Genomic DNA, 21,491 nt, shown 5'->3' on the forward strand with positions numbered 1-21,491 from the left:
GCCCTGAGTTCAAAATCGACTTTATATTCTAACTGTGTGATTCTGGGCAAGTCATTGAACTTCTGTTTGCCTCAGTTTCCTCAACTGTAAAATGGGGACGTCATGGTATCTCTCTTGTAGGGTTGCTGTGAGGATCAAATGAGATGATATTGTTGAAGTATTTATAGCCCAGTGCTTGTTGCAATTGCTTAAATAATTGCTTACATAAATTCCCTTCCCATTCTCTTCTCTCCCAGAATTGTTGGAAGGATCAAATAAAATAACACTTGTAAAGTGCTTAGCACAATAGTAGGGACTTAAAAATGTGTGACCCCTGGGTGGGTAGGTGGCGCAGTGAGTAAAGAGCCAGCCCCTGAGTCAGGAGGACCCGAGTTCGGTTCAGGCCTCAGACACTTAACAACCACGCACAAAAAAAAAAAAAAAAAAAAAAAAAAAAAAACCCAGTTATATATCTGGGAAAAAATTACACCCCCAAAACCGCCCTAAAAAAAAAAAAAAAAAAAATGTGTGACCCCTTACTCTTCCTTATAGATTTGCCTTAGTGATAAGTTCATTATTCATAACACAAAGGAAGAAATGAAAAGAACTGGTATTCTGAGTCTGCCTCTGACTAATAGGAGAATCTAGGTGATTATTAGTAGAAGGCGACTTAAAATATCCGGACATTTAAGAGAGCCCTTTCTCAGTTAAAAAAGGGATACGTGGTAAATTCTTCACTTGGTTTAATGTTCATTTCGTTTTTTAAAGTGGTGAAGATGAAAAAGAGGAGTCCTGTCATAATGTAATTCTGACCAAAGCAAAGCAAAGAACTGGTGATTCTGGAGTAGCAACAGAAATGATGGGAACCTCGGGAAAAAGTAGCCACTTTGTCTTAAAAGTTTTTAATACATCAGAAGGGAAAGCCAGCTATCTGATATGTGGGCTTGATGGTGATAGAGTGAATTTTAATGAGTTCCTATGACCTACAAAAAAAACCCATTTGGCCACATCGTGATAGAATGAAATTTGGTCTGCATGTGAAACATACGTGAATTTGTTGAAGAAGAAAATGAAGGGGTCTCTAAAGAGACCAGTTCAAATGCTCAGGGATCTCCTTTCCCAATTAAAAAAAATGTTAAAGCATGTACAGAAATAGAATTCTGAGAAAATGGAATAAACTGTTTTTTATGGTAGTATGCTCCCTAGCCTATATAAATAGAGGCTGGAAATCTATTTGCGAAGGTAGTTTTAGAGGATATTCATTTATCGAGCAGAGAGCTAAGTAATATGACCTTCAAAATAATTCTGGGATGTATTTACTGCTTTTGGCAGAGGGGTTATGGCCTATCTGTGCTGGAGAGGGGGAGGAGTTTTCAGATCTGAACAGCGTATTGGATTTGTTTTCCTTAACTATATGTAACCACGTTACGAGGGAGGACTCCAGGGCAGGGGGCATATTGAAATGACAGATACATACAAACATACATATCATACGTAGTTAAAAGCATCAACAAAACATTTATTTTCATAAATAGCCTCCACAGCCCTTTCAAACTTTTAGACTCTGACTCTATGCAATGATTATTAAATTATGTTAAAAGACACATTAAAATGGCAGGGGTACGCTCTTTGGCACAGAATAGGCATTCTCTGCAATTTTAGGAGACGGTTGGAGTTCTTCTTCCATATGTTCTACATTGTGAATGAGAAATGCTATGATGACAACTCTGTCATGCTTTGTGCAGTAGGCTACTACAGAGTGCCGGGTTCCTAGGCTGAGTGTCTGAAAACACAGGCTGCTGCTGCCCTCCTTCCTACACCTCAGAGAAGGCACACAAAATGCAGATCATTGGCCACAGTACAAAGCTCAATTTTCCTCTGATCGCCCGTGGCCAACCTGAAGGAACAGAGTGGTATTCCAAAGGATTCAGTACTCATTCTATTCTTTAATGTTGCTTAATCATCCAGATGGATGAAGGAACAGAAAACTGGCTGTCCATACTTACTGATAACACCAGAACTCTGGAAGACCAGACTGGAGTTCAAAGTGACCCTGGAAAATGGGTAAAATTGATAAATGTAAAAAATATGAGATTCTAAACCCATATTTTGTAGATCACCACATAATATAAATAATAACCAATAAATGTAGAATAAGCAAGTGCATAGAACTTAATGGAGACTTCACTATGAAATCCTAAACAATGAATGGGTCAAAGGACAGACAGTAGAAACAATGAAGGACTAGGTGAGAGAGAAAGACAACAATGAGACAACATGCCAGGATTTCAGGGTGCTGCCAAAGCAGTCTTCAGAGGACAATTACACCTTTACGATCATCTGTAGGGTGGTTGAGTGCTGGGCCTGGAGTTGTGAAGACTCATCTTCAAGTCTGACCTCAGATACCTACTAGCTGTGTGACCCTGGGCAAGTCACTCACCTCTGCCTCAGTAAAGGAGGTAAAGTAAAATGAGCAGAAGGAAATGGCAAATCATTCCAATATCTCTGCCAAGAAAACCCTGGATAGGGTCATGAAGAGTCAGACACATCTAAAACATCTGAACAACAAAGAACATACATTAGGAAAAAGAGAAAAGGAAAGGCTTAATGAACAGAATATGGATTTTTAGAAGCTAGAACGATAACAAATAAACCAAAATTGAAAACTAGATAAATTGGAAACCAAAAAATCAATAGAACTGATAAAACTAAAAGCTGGTTCTTTGAAAAGACTAGCAAAACTGATAAACCTGAGAGCCAACCTAAAAAAAAGAGGAAGAAAAATGAAATCCACCAAATGAAAGAAGAAGAAGAGGAAGGGGGAGATCACTGCAGAGCATAAAAAGAACTGCTAGGCCATACCATACGCCAACAAATCTGAGAACTGAAACAGGGTTATCTCCAAAAGACATGAGATATTCAAATGAACAGAGCAGCACATGGAGAGCATGGATAACAGCATCTCAGAAAAGGAAACTGAAGCGCCAAAAGGGAAAAGACAAAACAAAACACATCGGTCCAGAGAGATTTACAGAATTCTCTCAAACTTTTAAAGAACACACTTTGGGTAGAAAATATATTATATTTTTGTTATATATGACATATTATATTAATAGTCTCAAATGTAGTCCTAATGTCAAAAATGGTAAATGACAAAACAAAGAAAATAATAAAAACGACAATGATATTAATATTAATTTCTAGATTTAATGCTATACCCAATGAAACTACCAGGGAAATACTTTACACAGCTAAGTAAAGGAATAATAAAATTCATTTGAAGGCACCAAAAATCAAGAATACAATGGGAATTAATGAAAAGTGTAGGAATTAGAGGAGAAGAGAAATTCTAGACCTCAAGCTACAAACTAGTAATCAAAACCATTTGATACTGGTTAAAAAAACCCAGAAAAGTAGAATAATGGAACAGAGCAGACCAGGATGAATCACAAATTCTTGACTTCAGTAACTCAGTGTTTTATCAACCTCCAATTATAAATTTTGTTGTTGTCCAATCACTTTTCAGTCATGTCCGTGTTTGTGACTGCATCAAAGATACTGAAGTGATTTGCCATTTCCTTCTCCAGCTCATTTTACAGATGATGAAACTGAGGGAAACAGGGCAAAATGACTTGCCCAGGGTCATACAGCTAGTAAGTGTCTGAGGGCAGATTTGAACTCAGGAAGATGAGTTTTCTGACTCCAGGTCCAGCACTCACAGTGCTTTTCTAACCTCATTGTACATAACATATCTCTCACATTCTGTAATCCTGCCAAACTGTCCTCTCTGTTCTCTGTACTGCCCCATCATCACACATTTCCGTGTCATTGCACTGTTCAAAGTCCATGCCTGGAATGAGTTCCTTCCTCTCTTCTGTTTCACTGAATACCTCCCTTCATCCAAGTATCAGCTTAAACATCAGCTTCTATGTGAAGCCACTCCTGATAACCCCAATTATCTTATGCTCAACTGTTTTGGATTTATACTGTAAATATGATGCTGTCTCCTCCATTAGAATGCTACTTCCTTGAAGAATACGGATTATTTCATTCGTTCTATTTGTATTATTAGTACCTGGCACACAGTAGGTGGTTAATAAATGCTTGCAGGATACTACAAATAATTAGATGACAAGTAGATAATATACCCTTCAGAGTTATGGAGAGATGGTGGATTCTTAATTATACAAGGGATAAAGGTATAATATATATATATATATATATATACGTATATATACACATATATATGTGTAAATGTAATATACAAACATACAAAATATAAAATAGATAACTTTTAGTGAAGCTTTTGTGTGAGCAAAATTAATACAACTAGGTTAATAAGACTGCCAGGGGGAAAATATCTTTGCTTCAAATATCTCTGATGAGGGTCTGATAGTCAAGGTATTTTGTTGTTGTTTAGTCATTTTCAGTTGTGTCTGACTCTTCATGACCCAGTTTGGGGTTTTCTTGGCAAAGATACTGGAGTGGTTTGTCATTTCCTTATCCAGCTCATTTTTTAGCAGATGAGGAAACTGAGGCAAATAGACTTAAGTGACTTGTCCAGGGTCACACAGCTAGTGTCTGAGATCAAATTTTAACTCAGGTCTCCCTGACTCCAGGCCCACCATTCTATCCACTGTGTCACCCAGCTGCCCTATCCAAGATATATAGATAACTAATAGAAAAATATATGACTAAAAGTCATTCCCAAATAGATAAGCAAACAAAAGCTATGAATAGGGGTGGTGAGGTGGTTTAGTGAATAGAGTACTGGCCCTGGAGTCAGGAGGACCTGAGTTCAAATCCGGCCTCAGACACTGAACACTTACTAGCCGTGTGACCTTGGGCAAGTCACTTAATCCCAATTGCCCTGCTTTCCCCCATAAAAAAAAGCTATGCACACAATTAATATTTGTCTGTTAATTGTTAATTTAACAGATTATTAATATTAACAGATTGTTACGACTATTAATATATATTATATTATATATTATGTTATATATTATATTAATATATATTATACATTAATTAATATATTAACAGATTGTTAAGACTATTAATATATATTATATTATATATATTATATTATACATATTAATATATATTGTATATTAATTAATTAATATATTAACAGATTGTTAAGACTATTAACAGACATATGAAAGAATGCTCCAAATCTCCAATAAAAGAAATGGAAATCAAAATCACTCTGGTTCTACCTCGTACCCAGTGAATTGGCAAAGATGACAAATGATGGGAAAAATTAATGTTTTCAGAGCTGTGGAAAGATGGGCACCCTAACAAATTGTTGGCGCTGTATTTTTTGGCCGTAGGGCCTCTCCAAAACCATTTGCTGTGATAGGAGTACCCAGACAGACAACGCCACAGATTCCTCAGGCTTTGACGTGATGAAGGACAGATCAGACTAGGGGAAAGGGGCCTGAGGTAACGTGGGTACACTGGGCACAGATGGCCGCTGCCAGATCCGTGCGCATTTCTTTTGTCTCCCATTTCTTGCTTCCTTTCCCATCTCTCTCTCTAAACGTCTTTCCACATCCTTTTAATGTTGAGGCTCAAAATTGTGTAACTGAACTCATGAAATCTTGGTAATCTTAAAGTAAGCTCATTATCATGGTTTCAAGTTAGGAGGTAGCAGACAAATCCATCAAATCTCTCCACGTGACCGCAAACAAATTATTTAGCCACTCTAGGTGTCACTTGTCTCATCTATTAAATGGGAATAATGGGTCAGTTAAGGAGCTCGGTCAATGGAACACTATAAGTCAGGAAGTCCTGAGTTCAAATTTGATTCAGACATCTAATTGCTGTGTGAGCCTGAGCAGGTCCCTCTATTTTTGTATGACTCTGTTTCCTCATTTGTAAAACAGGGATAATAATAGTGCTTACCTCCTAGGGTTATTGTAAGAGCAAAATGACATGATATTTTAAAAGTTCAAACCTCAAAGCACCCTAAAATGCTAGCTGTTTATGTTGTTATTGTTACTATTGTTTCTTCAGTCATTTTCAGTCATGTCCAACTCTTTGTGATCCGTTTTCCTGGCAGAGATACTGGAGTGTTTTGCGATTTCCTTCTCCAGCTCATTTTATAGATAAGAAAACTGAGGGAAATGGAGTTAAGGGACTTGCCCAGGGACACACAGCTTGTAAATGTCTGAGGTTGGCTTTGAACTCAGGGAGATGAATCTTCGTTATTCCAGCCCAAGCACTCTATCCACTGTTCCACTTAGCTGCTCCATTATTACCATTATTATTATTAATTATTATAGTTTCTTAGTGACTAAAGGCAAGGAAGTGGGCTGAATACTTTTTGGAAGTCCTTCCTGATTCTGAAATTATGGTTCTTTGATTCCTCCTTTCCTTTTCTAGTCTCCTTCATTCTCTCTGCTTCCCTACCACAATCCATTTCTTAACCATCTTTTAGGCTTTCCAAATTGTCTCTAGGCTCCACTATATTGTTGACCTCCTCTGCTGAGAGCTCCGGGGAGGGAGCCAAAGCTCAAATGATTCAGGAACCTCATCCAAATGACTCATAGACAGCTAATCAGAAGGCTCCAGTTTAGAAAACTCCCCCTCAGAGGGGAAGAAGTGAACTTTCTAAAAGAAGGGTTCTCATGAAACTTATCATAGGCTAGAAGTAAGTGCTTGCATCACCGAAAAATGGTTCAGTTAATGATTCCTTCCACAAAGATTTATGCTCTGTCATAGTTATAGAATCTTTACATTTTTAATCTATAGTTCAAATAGGGGAATTGGGTCTGGACCTGGGATTTTATAGCAAATGTAGTTATTAAAAGTTAACTGGGAGGGAAAAGCATTTTCTGCCAGTGAAAAAAATTTACCAGGAAAAACTGAGATGAATGTCTCAGTTTCAAATGAGTCTCCAAACTCATATTTTCTAATTAACTGTATGACCAATATTTTCTAATGAAATGTAACTCCATCCCTATCTGAGCAACTACAAAATTTGGCATTTTACACTTGTAATAATGAAAGGAAACATTACCGGAAAGAAATGATTATAAGGCAGCTAAATGGCTCCAATGACTAGAACAAGGGACTTGGCATCAGGAATATCTGAATTCTAATCCAGCCTCAGACACTAGCTGTGTATTCCGGGACAAGTCACTTTCCCTCTGTTTGATTTGGTTTCCTCATGTATAAAATGGGGATAATAGCAGTACGTATCTTTAGTATAATTGTGAAGACAAAATAACATTTATTACACTCGCAGAGAACCTTAAAGTGCTAGATTAATGCTAGTTATTATTTACTCAAGATTATACAAACAGAGCTGACTGTAACCCAGCTCCTCTGAATACACGATCCAGTGCACTTTTTTTTTTGTTCCACCATAATGTGAAAATATTGATATTACCTGAGAACACAGATGTATGAATTGCCCAATAATAATAATAACTCTCATTTAGGCTCCACTGTACTGTTTTGCAAAGAGCTTTATTGGATTGTCTTCTTATACCTGAAGGGTCATGCAATGTGATGAGGTTAAACAATGGATAGAGCTCTAGGCCTGGAATCAGGAAGACTCATCTTTCTGAGTTCAAATCTGGTCTCAGATAACTTATAAGCTGGGTGACCCTGGGCAAGTCCCTTAACCCTGTTTGCCTCAGTTTCCCCACCTGTAAAATGAACTGGAGAAGGAAATGGCAAACCACTCCAGTATCTCTGCCAAGAAAATCCCAAAAGGTGTCAGACAGAGCTGGACATGATAGAAAAGATTGAGGAACAATCCAGTTGAAGTCAGAGGAGACAGGAAATTCCGATCCTACCCAGTTGTGCAGGGGTATTGTCTTATGTGTCTCATGGGTTCACATGAACAGACAAATTATTTATCTACAGGCACAAAAAGCTGCTTATGAGGATCCACTGGAGGCTTAACATTCCCCTTGTTTGCTATATACCACAAATAGGAGAATTATAAGACAGGCTTATCCATGTCTATGGAGAAGGCAAATTAAACCTAAAAGGCAGCAACAAAAAATATTACTTGAAGAATATTTCCAATTCCAGTTTTCCTTCCCTTTTCTAAACGCTGGCCATTTATGACTGTGATCTGTTTCAGGCATTACTGAGAATAACGTGTTTGAGTATTTTGGGTTGTTTTAGTCTTGAGACTTTTAGAAGCATCATTTCCCTCAAACTTGTAGCCTGTTATTTTCTGTAGGGTCATGCTGGTTGTGCCTTTACTGTCTTAGAGAGGTCAGTCTGGACACAAGCAATCCCTCATGACTGGCTGTGGACCGGTCACTAAGAACATGCCTAGCCTCTGAGGCTCAATGCCTCTGAGGCTCCCACATTTACCTAACATTCTTCAGTTTCACAACAGCCTAGTGGGGCAGGCAGCGGCACTATCCCTGCTCCAACTTTTACAGGTTAAGAAACTGAACTTTTGACAGGGACTTGTCAGAGTTCACATAACTAAGAGACCTGGACCTGGACCTTGAACTTGAATGCAAGTCTGACTCCAACTTTATAGAATCATAGACTTAGAACTGCAAAGGACCTCAGAGATCATGGAGTCCAAGATGATTTTGCAGATAAGGATACAGCGGCCCAGAGAAGTGAAATCAGTCTGTCAATAAGCATTTATGAAGTGCCTACTCTATGCAAAGGACAGGGGAAGATACCCAAAGGAACAAAAAACAGTCCCTGTCCTCAAGGAGCTTCCAATCGAATGGAGGAGACAACAACAGTTAAGGACATAGGGTAAAGGAGTCATTGTGACGGAGGGGAAATCCAGCATAGAGGACACCATGGAAGTGATGAGCTTTGAGACAGATGATGAATTTGATGACGTAGCTAATACTTACATCAAGCTTTAATTATTTTTCAAAGGCCTTTACTTAGCTCCTCTCCACTGATCACCATGGCCCTGAATTCTCAAGGGCAGCAGTAAGGAGAAGGTATTTTAGGTGGTAACAATGAAATAAAGGCAAATAAAAGCCTACTTTCTACAGCAAGCCCTCTCTAACCTGTCTTTAATACAGCGCTTTTCCTTTTTAATCATTTCCTTTTTATCCTGTATAGAGCTTGCTTTGTATATGTTTGAACGTGGTCTCCCCCATTGGAATGTAAGCTCCTTGAGGGCAGGGTCTGTCTTTTGCCTGCTTTTGTGTCTTCAGCCCTTAGCACAGTGCCTTTGCCAAGTCCTTTTCCTTAGAAATCAGACCAGCATAGACCAAATTCCCGGACTCTCTACTACCCCCTGACATAGAGTAGTCAACCTTCTCCCCATTCCAATCATGAGGCACTCCACTTTCTTATATACATAAAAATATGGCCTTTTACCTAAGGACTTGTTTCTGAGACCCAGAGAAAGGTACACAAACTCACATGAGAGGAATTCCAGGTACTACAGAAGTAAAAAAGTAACATTCAGTACCGTGGGGACTTTCTCTTTCTAAACACATTGTTAGGACTACATGGAAAATGGGGCAAATAAATTGTGGGGAGGGAGCAAATTAGAAGCTGAAGTTAACGGCCCTAAGAAGTTTAATAGTCCTTCTCCCCAGGGGTCAATAGAGAAAAGCAGAGATATGCAGGGGTTTCACTGATAGTGATTGACTCCTGGAGAAACAAAGTCTTCTTTAGGGAAAGGTTGGGGAAAAAGAGGCTACGGATGTCTATTTTGCCTCCGTTTGAACTCCATGACACCCCTGTAGAGGACAGCCTTGAAGCAGGAAGGGAGGCAGGTAGAGACTTGTCATGATGCAAAGCATCACACCTACAGGGGTCAGGTGCTGCTGGATGTTTTTGGTAGCGTATGTGTGAGTGACTCCCCTTTGTGTTATATGTGTTCCTTAAACCTTGTATTCAGGATTGTGCTGGCCAGTTTCCCGGGGTGCTGGGAACAGAGAACAACACAGATATGTCAGAAATGAAATTGTGTCACAGGGTCAGAGAGAACTGTATTTAACAACATCTTCTAAACCAGGGATGGTAATGCACCAATGCTTTGGGGAATATTTAACAAAATAAATAAAAATATCATAAAACACAGATAATGTCAGTATATGTTTTTTTAAGTCACTATGTGCCAGCTAGGATCCTTATGTATGACAGTGAGCTTGACACCCTGTTCTAAGCCACTCCCTTTTCTACAGGTCAAGGGACCCTGACACATCCACAAAGCCTCTAAAAATACTCCAGCATCAAGGGAGTGTTTGGTGAACATACTTCTAGGCTTGTTCTTGTTTTGCTGCTCGGTTGTTTTCAGTCGTGTCTGACTCTTTATGACATCATTTGGGTTTCTCTTGGCAAAGATACCGGAGTGCTTTGCCATTTTCTTCTCCATCTCATTTTGTAGATGAGGAAACTGAGGCAAATGGGATAAAGTGACTTGCCAAGGGTCACACAGCTAGTCAATGTCTGAGGCTAGATTTGAATTCAGATCTTCATGACTTTAGGCCCCAGCTCTAGGTTCCAGTGCACCACCTAACTTCCCTCTAGGATATGTGCTTCCAGTGGGGGAAGAGAGGGATGAAGTGGAAGTCTCAGGTACCCTGAATGTGAATTTCAACCTATTGTGTCCCTGTTCCCTTAAGTCTCTATCATTTCCTCCTCTGTACCCCCTCCCTCCCTCACTGCTCCCCTAATCATAGCTCAGGGGAGGAGTGGACTTCAGCTGACTTATTTGCATTTTTCCAGCATGCCCAAATTCTGGACACCCAGGTCATCTCCCTGCTGCAAAGAACGTAAGCCACTGGAGGTCTGAGCTGTGCTACCGGACATGGCGGTCTGAAGTTCACAAGCTTAAAGACACATGGAAGGCCACACACCACACGGAGGGTCTGAGCCTGGCAGAACTCTGAGATACTTGAGATGGGCAATGCATCCTTTTGATGTCTTGGTCCTTCTGGCATTAAAAGGAGATCGGTACTAACTGGGTTATGTTACGACTGAAAATGGAGAGAAAGGATGGTGCGACAGACAGATTTGGTCAACTTTGTATCCTCACTTTGAGTCAACGCTGTCCACTGCCCTTGAGAAAGTGAGTTTCAGAACCATTCTGGGCTCATCTGAACTCTGGGGAAAGTGCAGACGGGTGTATTTAGACAGGCACATCCTGCTACAGGGATGGCCTCTTCCTGCTTTCTTGTCACCCTGTCCTGCTTGAGGGTTCAAAAGTAGGGACTGCTTTCTCTAGCGTCTTAGGACTTTCCTAATTGGCACCAACAGGAAGCTGAGTTTCTTAGCTATTTTTAAAATCTGGATCAGTGGAGATAGTGGCAGAAGACATAATATGGAACACTCCAATGGTGGAAAGTCTTGTATCACTGTGAAATTTGGCAGCTGCCCTAGTCACTGACTTCACACCAGCAGCAATACTATCCTTTTAAAACAACCCTGTGCTCAGTCTTTCAGTGTGTTTTTCCAGAAGACCTGGCAGACAGAGTATTTGACAGATAAACTAGTTTTCACTGATGTCCTGAATGGAGTCGTCTGAAGGTTGCAGAATTGGACACACAAGTATACCACAAAATTCTATCACTCCCTAAAAAATGCCATGTGGTGACCTAGCATATAACTAAGTGATTTTCTGCTGTTCTTTCTCCTTCACTCTCCCACACCCTTATCCCAAAATCTTAAAAGGAATTTGTAGATTACTGACGTAATACTTCCTGCCCCAACTGGTGTGGCAGTATGATTTTTTCCCTTACAGTGAAAAATTCCAAGTCTTTTCCTGAATATCATAAAGGAAAGTATATTTTCAGATATGTGTAAGTTCGAGAGTAAGAGTTATTTCTTTCTTTGTATTTGTATATCTAGCACTTAGCACTGCACTTGGCATGTAGCAGATACTTAACTGATTGATAGAAAAGTTGTGGGGAGCAGAGAGTCCTAGCCTAGGAAGTGAAAGTCAGTGATGAGATCCAGTAGACCCAGGGAAACAGAAAGCAGGGCCAACACCACCATCTGAAAATGCAGCAGAAGAAGGACCATAGACCTGGCACAACACTCCAATTCAGGATGTAAAAGCTGGAAAGATGAGTAAATCAAAGGAAATATCAACTAGAATATTAAAACAGAACAAGCAATTGCAAATATAAATCCCTCAAAAGAAAGTACAAGCAATTTTGTTAGAATGCAGAGACTTGAAGGAAAAAAATGATTTTTTTTCTACAAAAACTACTTTAATACTAGAAGAAATTTTAAAAAATGAAATAAAAATTCTATAGGAAAGAACTAGAAGGAAAATATGTAGCTTGAGAGAGAAAGTAATATATTTTATACAATAAATAGACTCCCTGCAATCTATAATAAAGCAGACAAAAATAAATGATGACTCTATGAGACATATTAGAATAAAATCTAATGATTGGAAAAATAAAAGAAAATGTAAAATTTCTGATATAAAAACCAACTGACCTGAAAAACACGTTAAGAAGAGACAATTTAAAAATCATTTTACTCCTTGAAACCCATAATAAATAGTTTTTAAAAGCCTACATGGTATTGTGGCAAGAAATCATAAATAAAAACTGCCCAGATCTATTAGAATTAGAAGGAAATGTGAAGACAAAAAGAATCTACTAAGCAACTCTCAAAAGGAACCCTAAAAGGAAAAGTCCTAGAAATGTCATAGTTAAAAACCTAGTGCTTCCAAATCAAAGAAAAAAAAACATAAGTAGCCATCAAGAAGAAGTTAAAATACTATGCAACTAGAGTAAGGATCAGCATAAGACCTGGCAACTTCTACTGAAAATGAGAGATCTTGGAATAGAAGATTCCAAAAGGAAAAAGATATGGGATAATAAGCAAGAATAATTTGCCATGCAAAAGTGAATATAATCCTATTGGGGAAAATGGATTTTTAATGGAGCAGAAACTTTCAGTTATTTCTGATTAGAAGACCAGAAGTTGAGTAGGAAGTTTGCAATACAAACTAAAGAGGTAAAAGAAATCTAGAAAGGTAATTCCATAAACAATTGGAAACAGCTGTGTGGTGATATAGTCCTGAGATTCAAATGGGGGAGAAAAAGCAAATGTTCTTTTAGAATTGTAATACCATGAAATGGAGTTAAAAAAGAAAAATAAAGGACCTGGGAGTGAATTGCTCTGTTCTAATTACTCTGTTTATAAGAGAAAAGAAAAGAGAGGGTAAAAGGAGGCAAAACTAATGTAAAAAGGAGAGAGAGGGGGGTGAAATAGCAATTTCTCATAGCTTGAGTGTTAAAGAATATACAAACACAGAGTTAATAGTGAGGGGACTGGGCATCAGCTGAACCTCACTCTTATTTGAAACAAAAGAGGATTGACACAATTTGTAGCAGAAATACATAAAACTCATCAGAGCAAGTAGTTGGGGTAGGTAGAAGGGTAGTTAAGAGGGATGATAATGCTGGGAATATAATAGAAAGAAAGAAATAAACAAAACCCATAAAAACACACCCAACTTCTATACCCTGCATAAAAGATAAGGGGGGGGGAATAAACAAACAAACAAAAACGGCTAGGACCTAAGCAGTGCCTTAAGTTGCCTCTTAGACAACTGGAGAATGGCCAAATTGTAGTTAAAGTATTAAAGAAATTAATATTAAGGTAATTATTAAAGTAATACAGTATTAAATGATGAAAAAGAGTCCCCCAAAAGGATTCTATAGGCCACTGAATCTCCATTACATACTACTTGCTTTTTGCAAAGTATGTGATCAATTCTACATTAATTTCAAAACTGACCCATTTATCTGTGCTTCCTTTTGTACTTCCTTTGCTTCTGAATATTTTTTTTGTAGAATGTTGTTTATTTTATTTTATTTTTTCAAATGCTTTATTAACTTCTGATTTACATCATTCATTTCTGCCAGATTTTGAGTTACAAATTTTCTCCCCGTTTTTCCCCTACGTACCACTCCAAAATAGCAGTCCCACAGGAAATCCCCTCCTCCAATCTGCTCTCTCCCATATTTTCTCCCATACCCCTTTCGACTTTTCCAGTGGATCTCTATGCCCTAGTGCCTGTATATCTTATTTCCCAATTACATGCAAAATAGTATTAGTAATAGTATATATATATATATATATATATACATATATATATATATATACATATGTTTGAATATTTCATTTTAAAACTTTGAATTCCAGATTCATTCCCTTCCTCCCTTGTCTCCCACCCTTACTGAAAAGATAAGCAATTCAGTACAAGTTGTACATGTGTGGCTAATGCAAAACAATAACATAGTAGATATATTGTAAAAGACTGACAATATTCTCTCCCTCCTATCCCACCTCCCACTTGTTCTATTCTCTACTTTGATCCTGTCCCTTTTCAAAAGTGGGTGCTTTCAACTTCCCTCCCCACCCCGACCCAGCCTGCCCTCCCTTCCATCATCTCTCCTCTCATCCCCTTCCCCCCTACTCTCCTGTAGGGTGAGATACCCTATTTAGTGTGTATTTCATTCCCTCCTCAAGCCAAATTCAATGGGAATAAGGTTGACCCATTCCCCTTTGCCTTCCCATTCCTCCCCTCCATTGTACCCATTTTCCCTTGCCTCTTCTATATGAGATAGTTTACCCCATTCTGTCTCTTCCCATCTCCTCTCATTATATTCCTCTCTCACTTCTTAATTTCACAATTTAAGTATCATCCCTTCCTGTTAAATTGGTCCTGTGCCCTCTATCTATGTATACCTGTAAACATATATACACACATTCACATATGTATTCGTATGCTCATATACCCTCATATATATATATATATATATATATATATACATATATTTCTATTTCCTTCAACTTCAGAGAAGTTTCATAAGTTACAATTATTGTTTTTCCATGAAGGAATGTTAATAGTTCAACTTTGATGAGTTCCTTATGATTTCTTTTCCCTGTTTACCTTCTCATGCTTCTCTTGCTTCTTGTATCTGAATGTCAAATTTTCTATTCAATTCTGGTTTTTTCATCAAGAATTCTTGAAAGTCCTCTATTCCACTAAATGACTGTATTTTCCCCTGAAACATGATACTCAGTTTTGCTGGGTAGGTGACTCTTGGTTTTAATCCCAGCTCCTTGGACCTCCGGAATATCATATTCCAAGCCCTTCCATCCCTCAGTGTAGAAGCTGCCAGATCCTGGGTTATCCTGATTGTGTTTCCACAATATTCAAATTGTTTCTTCCTGGCTGCTTGTAATATTCTCTCCTTAATCTGGGAATTCCTGAACCTGGTTATAATATTCCTAGGAGTTTTCTTTTTGGGATCTTTTTTCAGGAGGTGATCGGTGGATTCTTTCAACCTCTATTTTGCCCTCTGGTTCTAAAACATCAGGGCAGTTTTCTTTGAGAACTTCCTGGAGGATGATTTCTAGGTTTTTACTTTGATCATGACTTTCAAGTGGTCCAATAATTTTAAAATTATCTCTCCTGTATCTATTTTCCAGGTCAGTGGTGTTTCCCATGAGATATTTCATGTTGCCCTCTATTCTTTCATTTGTTTGGATCTGTTTAACAGCATCTTGATTTCTCATAAAGTCATTAGCTTCCATTTGCTCCAATCTAATTCTGAAGCAATGATTCTCCTCATTGAGCTTTTGAGATTCTTTTTCCATCTGGCAAATTTGGCTTTTTACGGCATTCTTCTCCTCATTGCCTTTTTGAGTCTCTTTTGCCATTTGAGTTAGTCTATTTTTTAAGGTATTATTTTCCTCAGTCAGGTTGCTGACTTTCATTTCATAATTTTCTTGCATCGTTCTCATTTCTCTTCCCAATTTTTCCTCTACTTCTCTTATCTGCTTCTTAAGGTCCTCTATGGCCTGTAACCAGCTTGTGTTTTCCTTTGAAGCTTTTGGTGCAGGAGTTCTGACTTCACTGTTTTCCTCCTGTTCCATGCTTTGCTCCTTTTTGTCCCCAAAATAGTAGTCTAATGTTGGAATTTTCTGTCTGCTTTGTTTCCTTTGCCTGGTCATGTTGCCCCTCAGTCACTTGACCCCTGGGCTTTTTGCCACAGTAGGACTCTGCCACCACACAGGGCAGCTTTCATCCCAAATGCTGGCGTTTTCTCAGCTGCTGGAGGTATTAGATGGGTGCCCTCTCTGAGGTTTCCACATTCTCTGGCAAACTAGACACACACCCCAGGACCTCCACCCTAGACTGCAATCCAGATCCAAGCAGGTTAAAACAAGAGTGATTACTGCTCAGGCTGGTCTATTGGTCCCCCTACACTCTGCAGGCCAGGAGCTGAAGCTGCCACGTGGTGCTGGCTGGCTGTGCCGGTGTCTCAGCGGCTTCTCGCCCCAGGGGTAAGAGCCATGCACTCCCACTTACTGCGTCCCAAAGTCCAGACTGCACTGACCTCTCACTTTGTCCTTTGCATCTATGTGTTGATAAATCTGGAAATGGCTACGGCTTCTGCTGATCTGGAGTCCCTTCCAGCGGGCGGCTGGTCAGGCCTGCCGTGACTTTAGCCTTGGCGTGGGGTTGGGCTCGGCTACCAGCTCCTAGAGCACTGTGCTGGCTGATTCCTGTCAGCCTGCCAGACTGTCCTCAGCGGGAGGTTAGCTTCTGTGTGTCATTTTGTGGGTTCTGCAGCTTCAAAGTTTGTTCAAAGTCCCCTTTTTACACTGATTGGGGAAGGTGGAAGCTGGAGCCGCTTGGAAGTCCTGCATCTACTCCGCCATCTTGACTCTGCCCCTAGAATTTTCTTCTGTACGTGTTTTAAAATGTCAGAATGGCCCTTTTGGGGCCATAATCATGGCAAATATTTGCTTCCCTCTTCAGTTAAAAATCCCATCAAAGGAAAAAAAGAAAAGCCTTATAACAAATAGTTACAGTGCAGTAAAATGAATTTATATGTACACTGGTCATATCCAAAATTTTACATTTGGGGTTGCAAATTATATACGGACAAGAGCCTTGTAAAGAGAAATGACTTTGAAAGGCTTCAGAACTCTGATCGATGCAATGACCAACCATGTCCCACTTTCTGACAGAGAGGTGACAGACACAATCTACTGAGATGTAAGTTTCTGGACAAGGCCAGGCTTGTCTCGGTTTCCTCAACTGTAAATGGGGATAAAACGGCATCTACCTCATAGGGTTGTTGTGAGGATCAAATGAGATAATATTTGTACATTGCCTGGTACATGGTAGGTGCATAATAAATGCTTGTTTTCTTCTTTGTGCCCAGGGTCACACAGCTAGTAAGTGTGTGAGGCTGGATTTGAACTCAAATTTTCCTGACTCTAGGCCTGGTGCTTTATCCACTTTGATACTTAATTTCCCCAGATGCTAGAGAAGACCCAGATATAAATAAGACATAAGAGTTGTGGGTAGAGGAAAGGGGAGAATATAAGTGTGTAAAAGCAACTATGATATGAGATCTGATGAAGAACTCACTTTCCAATTAGGAGAACCAGAGAAGACTAGGTGGTAATCAATGGCATGAACTAGGTGAAGAGATAGTGTAATTAATGTATTGGGTTTGGCATAAGGAAGATCTGAGTTCAAATCTCATCCCTGATGCTTACGATCTATAATGAAGATCAGGTCGTTCTATCTACCTGAGCCTTGGTTTCCTTATATGTAAAATAAAGATATTATCTACTTATAGGTTTGTTGTGAGACTCAAATAAAAGTAATTTCTGTAAAACCTTACTGTGCTATATGAATATCAGTTGTTACCAGGTCTGGGCCTTGAAGTATGAGTAAGATAGCTACAGTAAGAGGTTGGGGAGAAGGCACTCTAAGTATAGGGTACAGTTAGAGCAAGGATATGGAGGGGAAAGGAAGGAAAATGCTTTCAGAAGATGGCAGGTCATCTACCTGGGCTGGAATATGCGGTGTGTGAGGAGGAACCATCGAAAGGGAGGTTGGGAAGTTTAGATGGCTCAGATTATGGAGGCAGACCTGCACAGTGGTTTGGTGAATCTGCTTTCAGAGAGGCACTCCTTGCTTGCTTCACAAGATACCAGAGTATCTGCATATATGCTCTTACGGTCCTAAAGTTCTTTTCCATTGTGTTTCAGGGAGAGCAATTCAATCAATCAGTAAAGATTATTAAGCACCTCCTATGTGTCTAGTACATGTACACAACACTGCGCTAGGTGCTGGGCATACAAAAAGAGGCAAAAGACAATTCCTGACCTCGAGGAGCTTATGATACAAGGGCGACAGCATGTACATCTATTCCAAGCAAGCTATATACAGAACAAGTAGGAAGTAATTAAACTAATTAAATTGTTTTGTTTATATAAAATTTTAATTAATTCGATCAATTTAAATTAAACATTAATATGTAAATAAATAAAACTATATAAATTAAATTAATTTAAATTAAACTAAAATTAAAAGAGGTAGAGGAAGGCTTCCAGTAAAAGAGAATGTTTTAGTTGGAACAAGGAGGTCAATAGGCAGAATGAGGGACAGAGAGTGGTCCAGGCAGGGGGACAGTCAGAGAAAATGCTCAGAGCTCAGCAACATTGGAATGTCTTGTTTGTGGGACAGTGAAGAGGCCAGTGTCTCTAGGTTGAAAAGTACATGTCAGGGAGTAAGGTATAAGAAGACTGGAAAGGTAGAAGGGGGATCAGTTATGAAGGGTTTTGAATGCCAAAGAGAGCATTTTGCATTTGATCCTGCAGGCAAAAGAGAATTTATTGTGTGGGAGGGTGACATATTGCTTTAGTGGGTGAATGAGAGAACGGATTGGAGTGGTGAGAGATAATGCAGGCAGACCCTTATTATTGCAGGGTATTTCCATAGTCTATGTGTGAGGTGACGAGGGCCTCCATTAGAACGGCTGCAGTTTTGGAGGAGAGAAGGGGGCATATTGGAAAGGTGAAATCAGCAGGCAGGCCTTGGTAACACATCGGACATGGAGGGGTGAGAAGGAATTAGGCAGCCCCGAGGATTTTCCAGTTGCCTCCTAACTGGACTGGGAGGAAGGTCTTGCCAGCTACAGTAACAGGGAAAGTAAGAAGGGGGCAGAGTTGAGGGGAAGTGATAATAATGAGCTCAGTTTGGGATATGTTGGGTTTAAGATGTCTTTTGACACCCAATTTGAGATACCTGAGTTTTACTTTGATCTATGCGATAAACTATGGAGAAGACAAAGACAAAGGTGAGTCGAAATTTCTTTTCTGTTAGAACTGTCATAATTGTTATTTTTTTCAGGAAACATAAAGAATATTTGATGAGGAATGAGTATGAGAGAGATAATTAAGAGTAAGGGCTTTGAGAAAAGCTAAAAAAAATAATTTTTCTGAAGAGAGAGACTATAATATAAAGAGAGCATTCTTATAAACCCATGGTAACCTGTATATTGTGAAGATGAAGAGGATTCTTGGGACGGGTCTTTGCTCTCCTGAGTGAATTAAATTGTGTAGGGTCGTATTTTCAAAAGCGAAAAGAAGTCAGGATTTCAGATAACTTTTGATTTTGTTGTCCTTGAGGCTAAAATGTTATAAATGATTATGTCTTTTTATTGTTGACCTGTTAATAAACTATATATTCAAGAACTATAATAGTTGTTTATTCCTAGGAATTGAGTTTAATAGAGAGATATGAGTATTTTAATATAGAGAGATATCAGTAACTACTATTTAGAAAGGAGGTTCTCCAGTTTATTAAATAAATGACATTGAATAAATATTTAAATTAATAGTAATTCAATAGCATATGAGCTCTGAGCTTATAAATTAAGAGATGATGAAATTTTATTAATTAATGAGGATATATACAAGCATGTTCCTAGATTATTTTAGAGCTCTGGATGACAAGATTAAGTGAAATATCAGGCTGAAGGGTGATTGACAAAGTGGAGTTGGTGATCTGCATAGCCCTATTACATTTGAGTGATCATTCTACTAACCCACAAGCATAACTTCAAAAGACTCGATTTCAGAAATATGAACAAAAACACTGAGCTTTTTAACATCAACATTTACCCAGTCAGGATCACAGTGTATATTATTACGTCTATGTTATAGACAAATGGCAGTTACAAAAAATGAAAACTCATTTTAGAGATCAACTCTCCCCCAGAGTGCATAGTAAGGTACAAATACATCTCCCATAGAAGAGAAGAATTAACAACATGTTAGTGAGCTATGGAAAAAGTGATTAAAGGCACACAGGCAAATTTCATAGAGGAAATTTAAACAGGTAAACAAACAAACCCCCCAAACTACCTAAACTGAAAACAACCTCAGGCCTGCACGTTCCTTTTCATGCAGCTTTGTCCTCTTATTCTTTGGTGTCTAACTCACACAGGCTGCTATCCATGACCCATATGGCCACCAATGATTTAATTAGACCGCACACTCCTGTGCTCCAAAGAATACGTTGGCTCCTTTTGTTTCACTGGGTGGGGAGGATGGAAAATCCTGTTCAGGTCTGTCAGGCCACCTACCAAATAGTGTCTGAAATCATGTCTGGCTTCTGTGGAGACGAATCATAGCCATGAGTCCTTTTCATTTCTCACAGAGCCTCAAAATAACCACAGCCCAGTTTTAAACAGGGAAGATTCGTCCTCTAGAGTGACTGCTTCTGTCACAGTAGAGTGCCTTAATCTGGATGTCTCTTAGTTCTATCCTGGGCTAGCCAGTGTTGTCTTTGACCAAGTCACTATGTATCTACTTGTACACTGTGTGATTTCTGGGAATATCTCTTTCTGTCTCAAGACCTTTCCCACCTGTTTGTGGAGGGCTGAAATTCCTCTAAAAGGGTACAAAGTGATTCACTCTAAAAGTTCGTTCCATGACTTAAAGTACAAAGAGAAATCAGAATGTTCGACTCTACCAGGACCGTAGACCTTCATTGGCTCAGCTCTCTCATTTTGGAGATGAGGAATTTGAAGGTCAGAGAAGTGAGAGGACTTGCCCATTGTCTGGTACCTCAGTTGGATCTGAGCCGGGGCAAAGTTCCAGGATTTTTGAAAGTCCAGTGGACTTTCCATTATACTAACCCCCCGGAGAGCCAACATTTTGGCTTAAATGTTCATTTTGATTGAACAAGTATTTATTGATCATTTACTATGTGCATTTACTATGCATCAGAACCTTTTCCAAGACCAAGTTTTGACATTGAGAGTATGGAGGGAGGATGTGCTCTGAAGGGAGGAGGTCACATAAACAGAAGAAAGCCTGTAAATGAGGCTGAGCCTCATTGTAGGAAAACTTTGTACACAGCCTTTTTCAGCTCTTTTCTGAAGTGTCCTCTCATTAAAGTGGATGTGTCCTTCTTCAGTGACAGTGACTCCAACAGGCACCCATCTCATTATTCTGCTTATTTTTCACTACCATATAGTGCATGTGACAGTGTCTTGGAAACTGGGCAGTATGAACAATGCAATTGGATAGCTGGCAAGCAAACTTTGAAAACAAATTTTCAGCTAAGCCATTTTTTCCTACTATGTATAGTTTGTTCCTTTTAATTTATATTGAATTTAAAATAGTGAAACTAACATTGCCATGCTTGCCTATATCTCCCCCTGAATTGTCCTCTGGACTTCTCTCACTCTTTTGTTTAATGTTTTATT

At 39.1% G+C, this 21,491-nt stretch overlaps 1 protein-coding gene across 2 annotated transcripts in view; it reads right to left on the reverse strand.

The window, feature by feature from the left end:
- Window positions 1-21,491, reverse strand: part of ADGRG2 (adhesion G protein-coupled receptor G2) — a 176,602-nt gene that overhangs the window by 126,649 nt on the left and 28,462 nt on the right. The window lies entirely within an intron of this gene.

This window comes from Petaurus breviceps, unplaced genomic scaffold, assembly GCF_028583685.1.
Source record: "Petaurus breviceps papuanus isolate PSGF00001 unplaced genomic scaffold, PetGlider_PUasm1.0 419, whole genome shotgun sequence".
NCBI classification, from domain to species: Eukaryota; Metazoa; Chordata; class Mammalia; order Diprotodontia; family Petauridae; genus Petaurus; species Petaurus breviceps.